Consider the following 17,478-nt stretch of genomic DNA (forward strand, 5'->3'; position numbering starts at 1 on the left):
AGATTGATTATATTGATCCAATGGTTATATTTATTTTTATCTTTGTATGGTTATGATTTCTCATATTTAACATTAAATATGAGAAATCATAACCATACAAAGGTAAAAATAAAAATAAAATATTAAATATGGGGAATCATAATCATACAAAGATATAAACAAATATAACCGTTAGATTAACATAATCGATCTAATGATGAAATTGATTGGTAGTAACACTAATTGGTTGTTACAATATTATTTCCTTTATTAATAATATTAATATTTTTTAATTATATAATAAATATTTATTTATTTCATAATCTTCACATTTATTTTATTAATTTATAAGTTAATTTATTAATGAATTCCCATGTGTGCAGAGAAGAATGGATCCAATTGTGGGAGAGGTCAATTCTGTAAGGCACGGGGCACGCATCTTTGGACTACAAAATATTGAAATTCTAGTACCATGACTCATTCTTAATTCTTGGTCGGTAAAATTTTCATATTTTTGCTTCTATGTAATCATATTTATTTTAAATTTCAACTGTAAATAAAAAAAGTAATTTAAATTTTATATGTACAATTATTTTAAGCAAAAAACATTTGTCGTTTTAAAAAATGATAGGCAGTAAATTTTAAATTTTTCATAAATTTACATTAGAAATTCTAGTTATCCACATTTAGCATAAATTTTTTTAAAAATTTTCTTAAAAAATGATATTCCCGTGAATTAAAATTATGAATAAAAATCATATAAAATAATACTTGAATTCCTAGTTCGTGGGAAAATTTTAAATAATTTACAGAGCATAAATAATTCTGTGTTAATATTTTTAAGATTAAAATATTTATTTTTTAAATATGGAAAAGTGAAACACCACAGAATTTCCTATTTGCATGCCATCTTCATGAAATCGTATGATTATTTGGCAAGTTTTATTCTCATGAACCGAGCTCCGCAAACAGGCTGGCCGGAGGATGCAATCCTGCTTCCTTCGATGACAGTGTCAGTTTTTGTTGTCCATAAACAAACCGAGGAAAATTGGAGACTAGGCTGTAACTCTCGGTTTCTAAACAACCCCATGAGTCAACGTAGTCATCTAGACTGAATTGTCACTGTGCTGCTGAACCTTCTTTCCTCGCGTACAATATTTGGGAACCGTACCAAAACCTAATAATTTTGATTAAGAAAGAGAGAAATTATATGAAAGATTCGATTTGTATTCAGTTACTACAGATAAATAAATTATGGTTTTAAGACAGAAATTATGGTATTTTTATAATTTTAATTTATTTCAGAGTTATAATAATTTTTATATTTATAATTTTTTAAGATTTCAATACCAAAACGACGTCATTTTGAGAATAAATGCATATAACTTATCTGCAGTAACCGCAAAAATATTATGTTTGTCTTTTTTTTTTAAATAACGAGACTTATATCATTTCATTCTCATAAAGAAGTGAGATCCATATATTTATTTATTTTTGTTCACTTTCTCCCTCTCATGATCTATTTATTTTTCTTACTTAAAATGACACAACTTTATATTTATTTATTTTTTGTTCACTTTCTCTCCGTCATGATCTATTTATTTCTCTTACTTAAAATAACATAACTTTATATCTTTTAAAATGACATATATTTTTTCTTATACAAATTATAACATAATTAAACAAAGGGCTTTACTTCTTTATATTCTAGGAGATAAATTATCTTATTTTATGAAATAAATAAAGTGGGGTTTGCCAATTCTAAAAAAAGATAAAAAAAGGTATATATATATATATATATATATATATATATATATATATATATATATATATTATGTGAATGTAACATAAGAGATGAATCTCATGTAACATGAAAATATTATTTCCCTTAGACAAATTCAACTTAGAAAAAAAATGAGAAACTAAAAAGGGAAGGTAAGGCACTTTAAAAATATTTTGGAATAGCAGTTAATAACTAACATACAAGTGAAAAAATATTATCTGAACCCAAGAACAACATAAAGAGCAGTGGAGGACCCAAGAATTTTGATGAGAGGGAGCGAAAATGAAAAAAAATATTATCTATGTTTCATCATTGCTAAAAGAAGGCTTAAACCTTATAAGCAATTTTCAATTTTTATGAAATAACCATAATATTATAGGAATTTTAATGGTCAGCCAACACACCGAGTCTAATAATATATTAAAAGCCTTAAAATCACGTTAAATAATTGGTTGCTCAAGAGTTATGCAAAAAAGTGAGACATTGAACAACATTAATGGCAACTTTGATCCTTGTTGCCCAAGGAAGTGGTCGTATGCCCCCTGCAAAAGTTCCAGTGTCTATTAAAGCGCAATTTGATAGTATAGTTTGAAACAAATATAGGTCACGTTCAAATAGAGGTGGCAAAGCGGGCTGCCCGCCAAAAAACGGGCTGCCCGCCAAAAAATGGGCTGGGCCGCCCCGCCCCGCCCCGTTTGGGCGGGTGGGGCGGGCTGCCCGCCAAGCCCGTCACATTTTACACTAAAAATTAAAAAAAAAAAATCAGCCCGGGCGGGCTGCGGGTTTAGAAAACTCAGCCCGCCCCGCCCTGTTTGGCGGGCGGGGCGGGCCGGCCCGGCGGGCTCGACCCATTTTGCCAGCTCTACGTCCAAATATATATGAAAACAATTTTAAAAACTATTAAATCACAGTACAGTGAGGTATAGTCACTTGGAGTGTATTAATCTCCTGAAATTTATGCTAATAAAGGTATGTACTCGTAGTATCCAAAAAGCTTGACAAGATTTGGATGATGAAGTTGGCCAAGATAATTGACTTCAAACTGAAAATACATAAATCTATGATAGAATTTGATTATTTTAAATTAAAAAGCATCAGAATTTGAATGTAATCTACCAGCCACTCCTTATGGCCTTCAAAACTTTCAAGTTTAAGTTTCTTCACGACTACAATAATTCCAAATCTAGGCCTTGCAGCCCCAAAGGAATGCTCACAAATCTAGGCCTTGCTATCTTATTGTCTGAGGAGATGAGAATGATAGGTTCTGAGGTACCAACAATGAGGCTTTAGTTGTTAGAGTGAGGAGTGGTGACAAATCAAAGTCTGGTAATAGAGGTAGATCGAGGGGACGATCAAAGTCCTGAGATAAATCTGAAATAAGGTGCTGGAGGTGAAAACAAGTTGGACATTTTAGAAGAAATTGCATAAGCAAAAGCGTAGGTCCTGAGAAGCGGAATGATTCACAACCTTCGGTTCGGGTACTAAGAAGGACGATAATGATAGTACATGGGACCTGTACATGGCATTTGACAGTCATAGTGATTGCAATTAGGGGTGGCAATTTGGGTTGACCCGCCCCGCCACCAACCCGTCAAAAACGGGGCGGGTCGGGTTGACCCGCCAAAAAATATGGGTTGGAAAAATGAACTCATCTCGTTTTATGGTGGGTTGGCGGGTTGACCCGTCAACCCGCTAATTAAAAAAATTAATTAAAATTTAAAAATAAATTATATTTTATGAATTTTTCTAATATTATTTTATTTTATTTCACACTTCTCTATATTTTTCTAGTCTCAATCTTAAATGTATACTAATATTTGTGAAACATTCTTTAGGAATTTATATATAGATAACATTTGTCATAAATAAAATTGTTATTCTTTATTTTTTCTAGGAAGTACTAAGATAAAAAATATTTGGATATCACAAAAATTTAAGGACTAATGAAATACTACCTAATTGTAAAGAAAATATATATATATATATAACCCAGCGGGTCAACCCGTTTTGACCCATTTCTGGGCGGGTTGAGATGGATTGGTGGGTTGAAAACCTCAACCCAACCCGCCCCGTTTTGGCGGGTTGGCGGGTTGACCCGCCGGGCTTAACCCATATTGCACCTCTAATTGCAATGACTGGATTATTGACATTGGAGCATCGTTTCATATGTCACCTCACAAGGAGTGGTTTTGCACATATGAATTATATTCTGGCGGTACAGTTAGAATGGGAGATGACACGACTCATGTTGTTGGTCGTGGGAAGGTAAAGCTGAAGATGAGTGATTGGACAATCAAGAATCTGCCGGGCGTTATGCATATTCCTGGGCTTACCAGAAATCTGATCTCTGTTGGTAGTATGGCAGATGCTGGTATTAATTTCAGCAATAAAAAGTATTATTGCAAGCTGACTCGAGGAGCTTTGGTTATTGCAAGGGGAGAGCGCCAATGTAAATTGGGGAAATTGTTGGGTAGCACAGTATTTAGTGGTGAAAGCTATGTTTCAGAACAGGCGGAGGAGGACACTGCTATGTTATGGCATAGGAGGCTGAGGCATATTGGAGGAAAAGGTCTGGAGACTCTAACATCAAAGAAGCTGGTGGATGGAATTCCGAGCTGCTCTATGGGGTTTGGATTTTGCGAGCATTGCCTGCAAGGAAAGCAAAATCAGGTATCTTTTGATTCCATAGGAGGAAGAGCTGAGGGGATTCTGGACCTGATACACAGCGACGTGTTTGCCCCCACATGGGTGATTCCATAGGAGGAAGAGCTGGGGGGATTCTTTTACTGATGATTTTTCAAGATATGTGTGATTCCACATGGAAGATCAACGACTCTGATTTGTAAGCATGTGACACCATTGATCTTTTTTAATCTAACGACTCTCAGGTGAAATTTGACACTGGTGTCAAACTTTAAAATTTGACACCAAATTCTAACCGTTGATTTCGCCAATCAACGATTATCATTTATTGGGAATCAAACTTATTAATTACTATTAATTTAACTTCGGTGTCAAATGATCCTATCCCTATATATATATGGGGTAGGATCTTTTGACACCGATGTCAAATTTAAATTTGATATCTCCTCTGAGAGCCATTAGATAAAAAAATCAATGGTGTCACATGCTTACAAATCAGAGTCGTTGATCTTTTTTGATCTAACGCTTTCAGATGAGGTGTTAAAGGATCCTACCCTTACATGACTTTTAGATGAGGTGTCAAAGGATCATATCCTTATATATATATATATATATATATATATATAGTGAGAGAGAAGGGGGAGGGAGTTGGGGGCTAAAATTTGCATGAATATGGTAAACAAATCGGATTTATAAGGTCCTATTTGAAGCTCCCTTCACTCCAATATAAAAAAAATCAAGGTAAACTCATCTCCCAATTCATACAAACCATTGACTTCGTACACATGCCATTGCGAAGCCAGAGGTGTCCATGAATTAGCAGCAGAGGCATACCATCATCTCCTTTCATATATTGGAGCGGAGGGAACTTCAATTTGGGTTGGATACCCTATACTCTAACCGAAACTAAGGATATTGTGATGTACAAGGAAGACAAAAAGGCTGTATTCTATGGCATCAGAAACCTTGATTTATTTTTTATTTTTTATTTTGTAATGAGAAACCTTGATTTATATAAGTTAGGAAATAGAGCCTCGACACATGTGAACCATAAAATTTGAAGAACAAAATATGTTAGAAAATTAATTGCAAAATCTCTGTATCAATGGCAAGAATCAATATTGTGATGAATAAGGAAGACAAAATGGCTGTATTCTATGGCATTAGAAACCTTGATTTTTTTATTATTATTATTTTTTGTAATGAGAAACCTTGATTTATATAAGTTAGGAAATAGGGCTTCAACACATGTGAACCATTAAATTTGAAGAACAAAATATGTTAGAAAATTAATTGCAAAATCTTTGTATCGATGGCAAGAATCAATATTGTGATGAATAAGGAAGACAAAATGGCTGTATTCTATGGCATTAGAAACCTTGATTTTTTTATTTTTTGTAATGAGAAACCTTGATTTATATAAGTTAGGAATTAGGGCTTCGACACATGTGAACCATTAAATTTGAAGAACAAAATATGTTAGAAAATTAATTGCAAAATCTTTGTATCGATGGCAAGAATCAAGCATGATAGAAAATCAATTCCAAAATCCTTGTATTAATTGCAAAATCATGAGTAATTAATAATCTCTAATATTGAATTAATTTTCTACATATTAGTTAATATTGTATATAGTCATGTACAACTCGGCCAAGGTTTCACGTTATTCAAAGTTATTTCTAATAAACATGATTGAGTGATTGTTTGCCAATTCATGTTTAGTGGAATTGTCATCACCTAATTAATCAAAGTCAATGTGGAAAAAATGTGGCTGCAGAAACAATTGTTCATTATATGTATGTCATTAATTTAGAAGTTATTTACATTCTAGTGTAGGTTAAGTACTTTATCTTAAATAAGTCTGTCCGCATTTCACAGAGGATGGATTTTTTTGTTTCTGATAAAAGTGAATTTTCTGGGAATATTATCAAAAAGCTGTTTGGTAAACTAATTTTTTTTTTTTTGGTAAGCTTGGTAAACTAAAATATTATCATAAATAAATGTTGATTCAAGTTTTCTGATTCTATATTTAGTTGATTTTCAATTATTACTAGAAATGTGAAGTGATTTTATAAAAATAAGTTTACGAGTAAAAAAAATTAATAAATCTGGTAGTAGAGAATAAAGATTAAAAATTTTCATCGCTACGCGAGTGATTATGGCAATTGCTGAGAATGTTTGGGCCAAAATCGGTTCTTCCAATCAGAACTTGGACAACAGTATAGTGTCATCAGACTCAAGTGAGGTGGAGAAATCGAAACCCATAACTGGTTCCATCAACGGTGTCGCAACCGTATCGCGACGTGACGGCGAAATAATTATTGAATGGTTAAAACAATGGAGTCGCCACCAAGGTTTATTTAGGAAAACATTGGAAAAACCTTTTTAAAAGACAACTGGTCTTTGAAAACAAAAGAAATGGATTCAGGAGTCGATTACGAGTAGGGAAGGTATTAGCACCCTACACCATCCGTTAAAAAACGGTTACCTTATATTAATTGTGCAAATTATTGATAATATTTTAAATATTTATTTCACCATAAATAAATAAAATTGATAGTTGAAAAAGAAAACTAATTTTGAAATTTTTATTTTTGTGCTTGACGGGATGGTCCCGCTCTGACGTATCCCTCGGTACAATAGGGAACTCAAAGCTACGTCGTTCTGTAGAAAATATTTGTGTGTTGATTGATTTTAATTTTGAAAGTAGTTTTAAAAACAAATAATTTGATGGTTTCGGATTTGATGGTTTCGGAATATCAAACTGTCGCAGTTAAAATAATCCGAAATGATAATTGCAGGATTAACAAGCTGTCTCAACTCAGCTAATCCTTTCTATTAAAAGAATAATAATATTCATATTATTATTTTTGTTATCGTACATTTTATGATAAATTTGATTTAATCTTGAATCACCAAGTCGTCACGGCAAAAATGAGTCAAAACAAAATGTGTGGGGTTAACAAGCCGTCATGGCTCAGCTGACTCCCATTTCAATTAATAAAAATTAATTAATTTTTATCTTTTTTAATGAAACCAAAATCAATAATCTTAAATAAAAATTATGATTTTTTTGTTTACTTGTTTATTATTACTAAACGGATTAAAATCACCAGACTGTCCCAGTCGAAATGATTCTAAAAAATATATTGATAACCATCATCACAAAGAAAAACCATTTACTCTCAATTCAAGAAGGATTTCAGTTTTTTCCAAATAAAATAATAACAAATGCAATGGTTACTACGTACGTAAACCTACAGACATTGGTTTGACAATGCTTTTCATCAAATATTTTTTATTGCTTTTTGCATTTTTTGAACATTATTTTATTCTATTCCAAGAATACACCAAACGTGCTAACAGTGATAATGGTGCCCAATCTTTTTTAGTCTTCATGTAAGCTACGTACACCTCAAAGTCGTTTACAAATGATAACGATATAAAACCAAAACCAATGGATTCATGGAAAACGATAATATGTGAGGAGTTTTACCATATGTGCACTTCACTTTACTATTATTTTTATCTATAAACAGTCATAAGATATTTAAAATCTAAAGTATCAACACTGTTGGGTTTGCTCTTTTACTAAAGCTCAAATGAGTTATTAGTATGAGAAGAGCCCAAGGAACCTAGAGTCCAATGAGCTAGGGTTTCTTGGAACCCATATAAATAGTACCTCTTAAGTCATCAGCCTCCAAGGTCTTTTTTGTGAGAAAGAGGCAAGCTCAGAATCTAATCAGTGCCCACACACTTCCCCTTCCTCCTCGAGAGATAGTTTGGAAGATCTGTCACAGTCCAGCTTCAAGGAGGTTGTTCGTGCTGCGGCGCTGAGGTGAGCTGTTCGTGAAGAGGAATCCTACAAGGGAAGATTCTACACGAGACCTGCGCACCAAGAGGTAATTGTGAAACAAGGATGATTCGGTAAGCATACCAATGTACTAGGTCTTAAACCGCTTCCGCATAAATCTAAGATTTCCAACAATTGGTATCAGAGCCTTGGCTGTACATTGATATGTGAATCTAGTTTCACTATTCATGTAATTAGTTTTGCTTCTTGAAATGTGGCACCTAGGGTTCTAGGATTATGGTATGAATCTAGCATGTGTTTTCATAAAAGTTTAAATTTTAATCGGTAAAAATGCTTTAATCCATGGTTAGGGTCTCTCGTGTATTTCTCGATTTGTAACAAGGAGGCTAATCCCATATGATTAGGTTTCCTCCTTGCTGTTTTTGTTTATTTTTGGAATTTCTGTGTATTTTTTCAATATTTTGTAAAAGTTCAAGATCGAGAAATCGCGAGGAAGATGCGCAGTCAGCACTGTCGGAGACTTTTCGAGGACTTACCGATCTCGGAATGGGGCGATCTATATATGGTTGGAAAGAGGACGGAAAGACGAACGCAACGGTGGGTGGATCACCGCCATCGGAGACTCCACGCTCCACCACGCGCCTCCACAAGAGGCTGAGAGTGGCCGCCACTCTCCGGCAAAGAATGGGAGAGTGAGGGAGCGTCCGGCCACCTTTTTGGGTGGTTCCGGCGGCGGTGCACTCGTCTCTACGTGGCGGTCCTTCCCCTGGAGTTTCAGCCTGATTTGACTTCGGGTGACGGCGCGGCAGACCTGACGGCTAGGGTTCCTCTTTCGCGTCCTAGGGTTTCTCGCCAAAGGATTGGGTCTTTGGGCTTTTGGGCCCATGAAACCCTAAAGGGGCTTGAGACAGATACTATGGGCTAGGCGAAAGTCGAATTCCAAAGTTGTATTATTTAATTTTATTTTATTTTCTTTAAAATAGGAAGGCCATGGATTAAAGTAATTATGATTTATTATTTAATGCTTTTATTGATTGGTATAAATTATATGATTGATAACATGCTTTATTGCGATAACATGCCATATAGAATAGGTGGTGCCATATTGTTGCATAACTTGTATGATTGCATGAGCATAATAGCTATTATGTCTTCAGCGACTAGTATGATAGTTATTATGGGATTATTTTGATTTTAAATCATCCTAAGAAATTAATTAATAATTATTATGATTTTTATTAAAAATCTAGATTAATAATTGAATTAATTAATTTTGGATAATTAACATCAAGACAAATAATCGTTATGGAAATTATTTTGATTTCAAATTATCCTCATAAATGATAATTATTATGATTGTTGCAATCTAGATTAATAATTAAGTCAGCTATTTGGATGATTTAAATCTAGAAAAATAATTAGAGAAAATTTCCTAAGAGAATTCTTTTATTTTGCGAGTAATTTGTGGGTTTTCTGAAATGGTCATGGAATAACACACGCTGCATACAACCTTCATGTATCATGATTGTTTGGAGCACACGCTGACGTAAAGTGACCGGATTTCAGGACCTTAATGCTTTCAAAATTATGTTAAGCTTAGTGCACGTTTATCGGCGCTCTTACTTATATAGTTTTTGAAATCAAACAAAGGATACTCTCAATTAAATAATTCTTGGAAATTAGAAAATGTTGCTTATGTTGAATGGAAGGAGATTTAAATTAAGAGATTAATTTAACCTTCAAGCGCATTATAGGACCATTAATAAAATAATCATGTGAAGTCCCATCGAATAAGCATGATTGGATTTTATTAGATTGGACTTAAATATCTATGGGAGGAGATTTAAATTAAGAAATTAATTTAACCTCCAGGCGCATTGTGGGCCTATCAATAAAATAATCATGTGAGGCCCCAACGGATAAGCATGATTGGATTTTATTGGGCCTTAATAATTTCAAAATTTTAATAAAGTATTGTACGGCCCATCGTCGATAATACTAAGTTATTAAAGATAATTTTGAAATTAAACAATGAATTCGACTGGGCTTATGAAAATTCTCAAACAAAAATGTTGAATGGGTGAAGGTTTTAAAAATTAATTAATTTTAAAACCTGCGGGCTCCATTTGTGGGTTTATTAGTGAAATGGTTATCGCTGAAGCCCCATCGGATAAGGATAATCAGATTTCACTAGATTAAATCTTAATAATTTCAAAATTTTAGTAAAGTATTGTACGGCCCATCGTCGGCAATGCTTAGACACTAAGGATAATTTTGAAATTAAACAATGGTTAATTACATTCAACTTTGGTAAAATTGTTAACCCTCCCATCGAGGCTCTGGCAATGGCACTGAAGGCCCAAATAACAATTTTGGTTTTTACAAGTGACTTGCCCATCGTAAGCCTTGTAAAGATAAACTGAAGGATTGTTAACAATAAACAAGAGTAGTTATGAGAATCTACTTGCACTTCGTTTGTTTATTGCATTATTTGTTTGTAATTGTGTGCTTTATATGTTTTTCAGAAAATATCTTAGAAATGATTTTGAGTCGAAAACCTCTAGATGGTACCAACTATGAATAAGTGAAAAGCAAATTTTTTGATATTGTTCTAAAACATGGAAGCTAAAATTTGTCCTGACAATGCGAGGGCCATAGCAACCTGCAGAGGATGCGTCTAAGGAAACTAAGATGCATTTCTCAGATTAGGAAAGGGCAGATATGGTAGTTCGCTGCTATATTATTGTCAGTCTTTCCAAATACTTGCAGAAGCAAGTGTACATGATTAAGAGTGGAGTAGAAATGCTTCAGACTCTTAATGACATGTTTGCTGCGTCTAGCAGCTCTGCTAGACAGAATGCAGTCGGTGCAGGTTTTGCTAAGAGTCTTGTTAAATCCAAAGGGAAACCCAAGGGTGGTAACAAGAACAAAATGACTTGGTTATCAGTTGTCAAACCAGTTGCTATGAAGAAGCCGCAAGGCAAGTTCTTCAAGTGCAGACTGAAGGGATACTGAAAGAAAAATTGCCCAGAGGTGATGAAAAGAACCTGACATGGGCATATCAAGGCCTGATCAGTGAATGAATTATTGATTCAGGAATCACTGATTATGTTTGTTACTCTTTGTAGTAGTTCAAACATGGCATACCTGTCAGCAATGGACATAGATATTTTAAGCTTGAAAATGGAAACTTGTGTCTGCATTTGCAGTAGGACAAGTTATTTATACGACTATGGTTTTGAGTGACTGTTTATTTGTTCCGGATTTCAAGAGGAATTCAATTTTTGTTAGTTGTTTTGGTTAAAACATGGTTTGACAATGCAATTGATTCCTCAGTTACATTTCGAAGTTCATCTTCGTCTTGTTTTGTTCTGGTACATTGTTTAAATAGTCTTTATTACCTATGTCCTATACCCTTTTTAAATTTGTTATGTTGAATGGAAAGGATGATGAACAAGAACTTTCACCAAAGAAATAAAAGTTTCAAATGAAACATAACTTTGGCCTTTGTGATTGAGTCATATTATCTCAAGTAGGAAACATATTTTAGTTAAAAGAGGGACTGAAAGTTCAATAATCTTTTAACTAACAGCTACATGTTAGTCCTATTTGGAAGGTAAAGTGGCCAAGCAATCCTACAAGGGCCAAAAAGGTTTGCGCAACTATTCAACTGGAACTGGTACATACTAATGTATGTGGACCAATTAGCGTTCAGACCAGAAGAGGTGATGAGTACTTCATTATGTGCGCCATAAGTCTAAAGCTTTTGGAAATTCCAAGAGGTTTAGTCTGAGGCAGAAAAGCATGTAGGTGTTCAAATCAAAAACACTTTGGTCTGACTAAAGTGTTGGCTACCTGTCTGGTAAGTTCAGGTCTTACCTGATTTAAGAGGGGATAGTTTTTGTAACTGTCAACTCTAAGAACGCGTTAGTTGAATGAAGTTGCAGTATGAAAATCAAACATTTCTAGACTTGGTGAAGATCATGTTCAGTTATTCATCTTTGTCAATGTTGTTCAAGGGAGATGCCTAAGAGAAGGAAATGTACCTTCTTAACTTGATTCCGTCAAAGTTTGTTGTAAAGACACCTAAAGAATTATGGAAAGGGTGCAAGCCCAGATCAAACCATATTCGGATTTAGGGTGCTACGGCACACGTCCTACAACAACAGTCAAATGAGATGGAATCTTGTATGGAAGAGTGCATATCTTTTGGCTACCCTAAGAGAACTAGGGATGATTTCTTATTTAGTCTTAAGGACAAGATAATCTAAGTGAGCACTCACATGATTTTCTTAAAGGAGGACTAGATAAGAAATTATAAGCTCTTAAGTTAGGTTATTCTTGATGAGATTTATCTCAGATCAAGAATTTCCAGAATCTCTAGAAGCTTCATCCACTGTTCCCTTGATTGTTCAAGAGGGGATAGATATATCTCTAAGTGAACAAACAAGAGAACCATGATTGGAAATTCAACATGATAATATATAAGTGAAACTAGTAGAAATATTAGTATCACATGTAAAGGAACAATATCAAGGATAAGCGGATCCTCAAGAAATTGAAGATCCATCATTTGACCCACTCTTTGTTTTACCTATAAATACACAAGGTCTAGTGCAGTACATTCGTAGTGGGAGAGAACCTTGTTAACTCTCAAGTTGTTTCTTGTTGAGTGACATTGATCCTACTAGTTACGATAATGCACTAGAAGATGTTGTTGATCAAGTGTTGCTCAGGCTATGAACAATGAGATGAAATACTTGTATTTCAACTCCGTTCGGTCCTAGTAAAGACACCAAGAGGGGTAAAACCCACAAGGTGCATGTGGACATAAAAGGCAAAGAGAGGATGGACAGAAAGGTGAAAACCTTCAAAGCTAGCTTGGAGGCATTTTTTGCCAGACGCCATGCTTGAGTCTATCCAGATTCTCTTAGTTGCTATAAGTCTCAATTATGAGATTTCATTTTGGGAGTTGGATGTCAGGATATCTACATACAACAACCAAAAGGGTTTATAGCAAATGAGTAGGAACACACGATATGCAATTTGTGAAAGTCTATTTCATAGACTTAAGCAAGCATCCAGGTCTTGAAACATCAGTTTTGATCAGGTTATCAAAATTTTGATTTTGAGAGAACCTTGATGAATGATGTGTATTTGTATGTAAAGGATACAACGGAAGACAATAGCTTTTCTGGTACTTTATGTAGATGATATACTCCTTATTAGAAACAATGTGGAGGTAATATCAAGCATAAAGAGTTGGCTAAGTTAGTGTTTTGGTATGGAAGTACTGGGGAAGCCAATTATATTCTTGGTATAAAACTCTTATGAGGCCGGAAGAATAAGTTGTTGGCATCACCTCAGGCTACTTACATTGACAAAACCCAAAATTCAACATGAGAATTCTAAGAGAAGAATTATAATTCTCAGATGTGGAATTCATCTTCCTAAGGAGTGACCAAAGACTTCTAAGAAGGAAGAATGCATGAGCAAGATATATTATGCTTTGGCAAAGGTAGACTCACGCATATCATGTTGGGTGTTAAACCAGACATCTGTCACGTAGTGGGAGTAGTGAGATAATACCATTTTGAACCTAGAGGAATACTAGATTATTGTTAAGCATGTACTCAAGTATCTTTGGAGAACGAGAGATTATATGCTGGTATATTCTAGTGGGAGTCTTGAAAAGACGAGTTTTAAAAAATTCAGTTATTTCAAGTGGATATTGACTCAAGAAAATCAACCTCGAGCTATGAGTTTTTCACTAAACTCAGATAGCATTAGAGGTGGATCTTGCAGACCCAGTTACTAAGAGTTTGCCTGAACTTGTGTTCGAAAGGCATGTTACTTCTTTGGGTCTTAGGAGGATCCCAGACTTGCATTAAGCAAGTGGGAGTTATTGGTTTCATTGTGCTCTTGGAGTAAGACGATGAAACAATAAAATCATTTTCTGAATTTCATAAATAAGGTTTTATTTATTTATTTTGCGCACTATTTACAAACATAAAGGTCCAGATCAAATTGTGGAGTATATGAACATATGGATACGTTCATGGAGGACATGATCATAGGATCTCACAATTGATGAATGGAGTCACAGCCGTTAAATAAAGTTGGGCACTTTATTCATGCTGCAATATTTTATGAAATGATTTTGTCCGAATCATTGTAAAATATTGGTGTGAATTAACATTCACATTGAAAGGATCAAGGAGAGATTTGATTAAGGTTGTTTTTCTGTCATAAGGTATCAAATCTCCAGTTAACTATAGTTATGGGATTGCTCTTAATCCTGAGTTTATTATAAATAGGTAATCAAATAGTTTTCATTCTTTGATTTACCAACGGGTGAGGTTCGATCTATTGACGACCAATAACTCGGTATTTTGGGAGTGAGATTATTTGATTATCGGTATTTATGAGATAAACAACATGGAATTTGTAGGATATGTCTCCTTGATATGTTTCGGTACTTGGATATTAAAGACACTGGCCAGTGCATGTAATCCATCAGAGAAACTATCATAGTCAAGGGAATAAATAATTGATTGAGTTACAGAAAACTTGTCAATCAATTATAGACATTCTACAAAGGGGCGATGCATATTCATGTTATAAGTGTTGTTAATCTTGGAGTTCAAGTTCGGGCTTTTAGTGGAGTAGCACCGAATTAGATAATCATTCGTTGATTATCAGGAGCCTTGATTAATAACAGATGGTAGATCCCCAAGCTAGCTTGAGACAAGGGATGGGGTATTTTTCGGATAGATGATGACTTATGGGTTACATGATCTTGGGTTTTACGACTCAAGTTTGTATCCAAAAGAGCAAGTGGGAGATTGTTGGGTTTGCTCTTTTACTAAAGCCCAAATGAGTTATTAGTATGAGAAGAGCCCAAGGAACCTAGAGCCCAATGAGCTAGGGTTTCTTGGAACCCATATAAATAGTACCTCTTAAGTCATCAGCCTCCAAGGTCTTTTTTGTGAGAAAGAGGCAAGCTCAGAATCTAATCAGTGCCCACACACTTCCCCTTCCTCCTCGAGAGATAGTTTGGAAGATCTGCCACAGTCCAGCTTCAAGGAGGTTGTTCGTGTTGCGGCGCTGAGGTGAGCTGTTCGTGAAGAGGAATCCTACAAGGGAAGATTCTACACGAGACCTGCGCACCGAGAGGTAATTGTGAAACAAGGATGATTCGGTAAGCATACCAATGTACTAGGTCTTAAACCGCTTCCGCATAAATCTAAGATTTCCAACAAACACAACATAAGCTAAAAGTTAAATTTGCACACTAACCTGGGAGAGTGCACAATAACTAAATGGAATTATTCCACAAAACTGAGAGGTGCCTTTAACATGGGCGACTCGCGGATTGGGGTTGTGCACGACGGTGGGTGGAGTCTAGGCGGCAGCAAACGATTGACGACTCACCACGATGGCTGCTGATAGCATGTTATTTTTTGACCAGAATTGGTTTTTTTTATCAAGCTCCAGCTTTCTCTCTTAATCAGTGTGTGTGATTTTGTTGTATCTGTGCCTCACCTAATGCATGTAGTTGATTCCCTCCCTCTCTACTCTCTTAGTATGAACCCTTTTATACCATGGGTTTGGCGGTGTAACTTTTTCTGCTCTTTAAAAAAAATATTTTTTTTTAGATGAACCCTGCAACTCACTCTACTCTATCTCTGCTCTTCTGTTTCTCAAAACTGACACAGCTATTGTGTTGCACAACATTGACATCAGGTGAGATGATTAACAAACTAATAATGAGTGATGGGTATGTGGTTTGAGAACCGACCTCCCCTTAAACGTTTCTTTGTCATTAAGAAGCCTATTTTTCTTTTTCTTTTTATATTTTTTTATCTTCTTTTTTACTTTCCTTTTATTTTATATTTATATATTTTTTATATATATAAAATAGTAATAATAACAGATATGTCCCAAAATGAATGGTCCATGTTTTATTTTTATTTTCATGTGAGGACAAAATTGAGTGATTACAAACGGCGATCAGAATCTGAACAACAAAAATGGTGTGTTTAATCACCAACACCATGATAGAGTTCCGAGCACTTTGTCAGTTCCTAACAATAATTACAACTACAAGGCTCAAATGGGTCAGATGCACTAGCAATTGGTGGTGAACATTGATGGGTATGGGATTAAAGGGGTTGCAAATGAGGAGAATGGGAATAAGTCTTTCAAGTGTGATATAAGGGTGTGTTTGGTTTAGGGATTTTGATGAGATACATAGACATTTGAGAAGTGAGATTATTGAGTGCTCATGTTTGGTTTAAGCGTTTTGAAGATATGCCTACCTAAATCATTATACCAGCTTAACAATTTGCATGTGTATTTGATCAAAATAGCCGGCGAAATTTTTCCATTTGCGATGTGGTATTGCATCTTATCTACCTAAATCATCACAATGGGTAAGAATCAGATGACGAGCGTACCCTCCTATTAGCGCGTGAAAGTGAAAATATCATACCAAATCTATTTGCAGAGTTGTTAGAGTTGTCACTTCCCAAAGACCATAGTCCGACAGACGAAGACGGAGAGTAACATGAGTAGTTTCCAAAGACCAGAGTTGCAAAATGTTCCTGTTTCTAGTCTAAAACCCAAAAGAAATCATCTTTGAGCATGAAGGTTGGTTATTGTGGGAGGTAAGGTAAGGAGAAAACAAATTATTTCGTCTGGGTTGATGGTTTTTTCCAGCCAAAGAGTGTGTTTTTCCTTTGCAACATGGTGTTAGATATTAATTTCTTAAATTTCATGTAGGTCAAAAAACATTGTCAGGTCTTGACGTTGACATCTCACCTTCAGATCTGAGCTAAATTTTTTTCGTAGCGTTGTTATTTGTTCGCATTTGTGGTTGGAGCAGAGACTGGTATCGACAAGCAACGGTGTTAGGACAGAGGCTATATTTTGCGTTTGCAGTTGGCCGTCAACTGTGGTCCACAGCTCTCCAGTAACTCTCGGTTCCTTATTCAACTTGAATGTAAGTAAATTTTGGTTTAATTAAAATATAACATACAAGTCCCAATCATGTCGTAGGAACGATATAATACATTTCTGGTTTGAAGGTGAGTCTGATATGGAACCAAAAAAATTTGTTCCTTTACGTGTCGCTCTGTTTCACTTTGTCAAAAGGTACAACACCTTTATTCTGGAATTGCTTTTATGTAGGATGGCTTGGGTTGCTATTCACTGGCATTTCTCCTCTCTCTCTTTTGTCATATTATTCTATATTCGT

The sequence above is a fragment of the Gastrolobium bilobum genome, unplaced genomic scaffold, assembly GCF_033153095.1.
Source record: "Gastrolobium bilobum isolate Gb01-03AN ecotype WA unplaced genomic scaffold, APGP_CSIRO_Gbil_v1 utg913, whole genome shotgun sequence".
NCBI lineage: Eukaryota > Viridiplantae > Streptophyta > Magnoliopsida > Fabales > Fabaceae > Gastrolobium > Gastrolobium bilobum.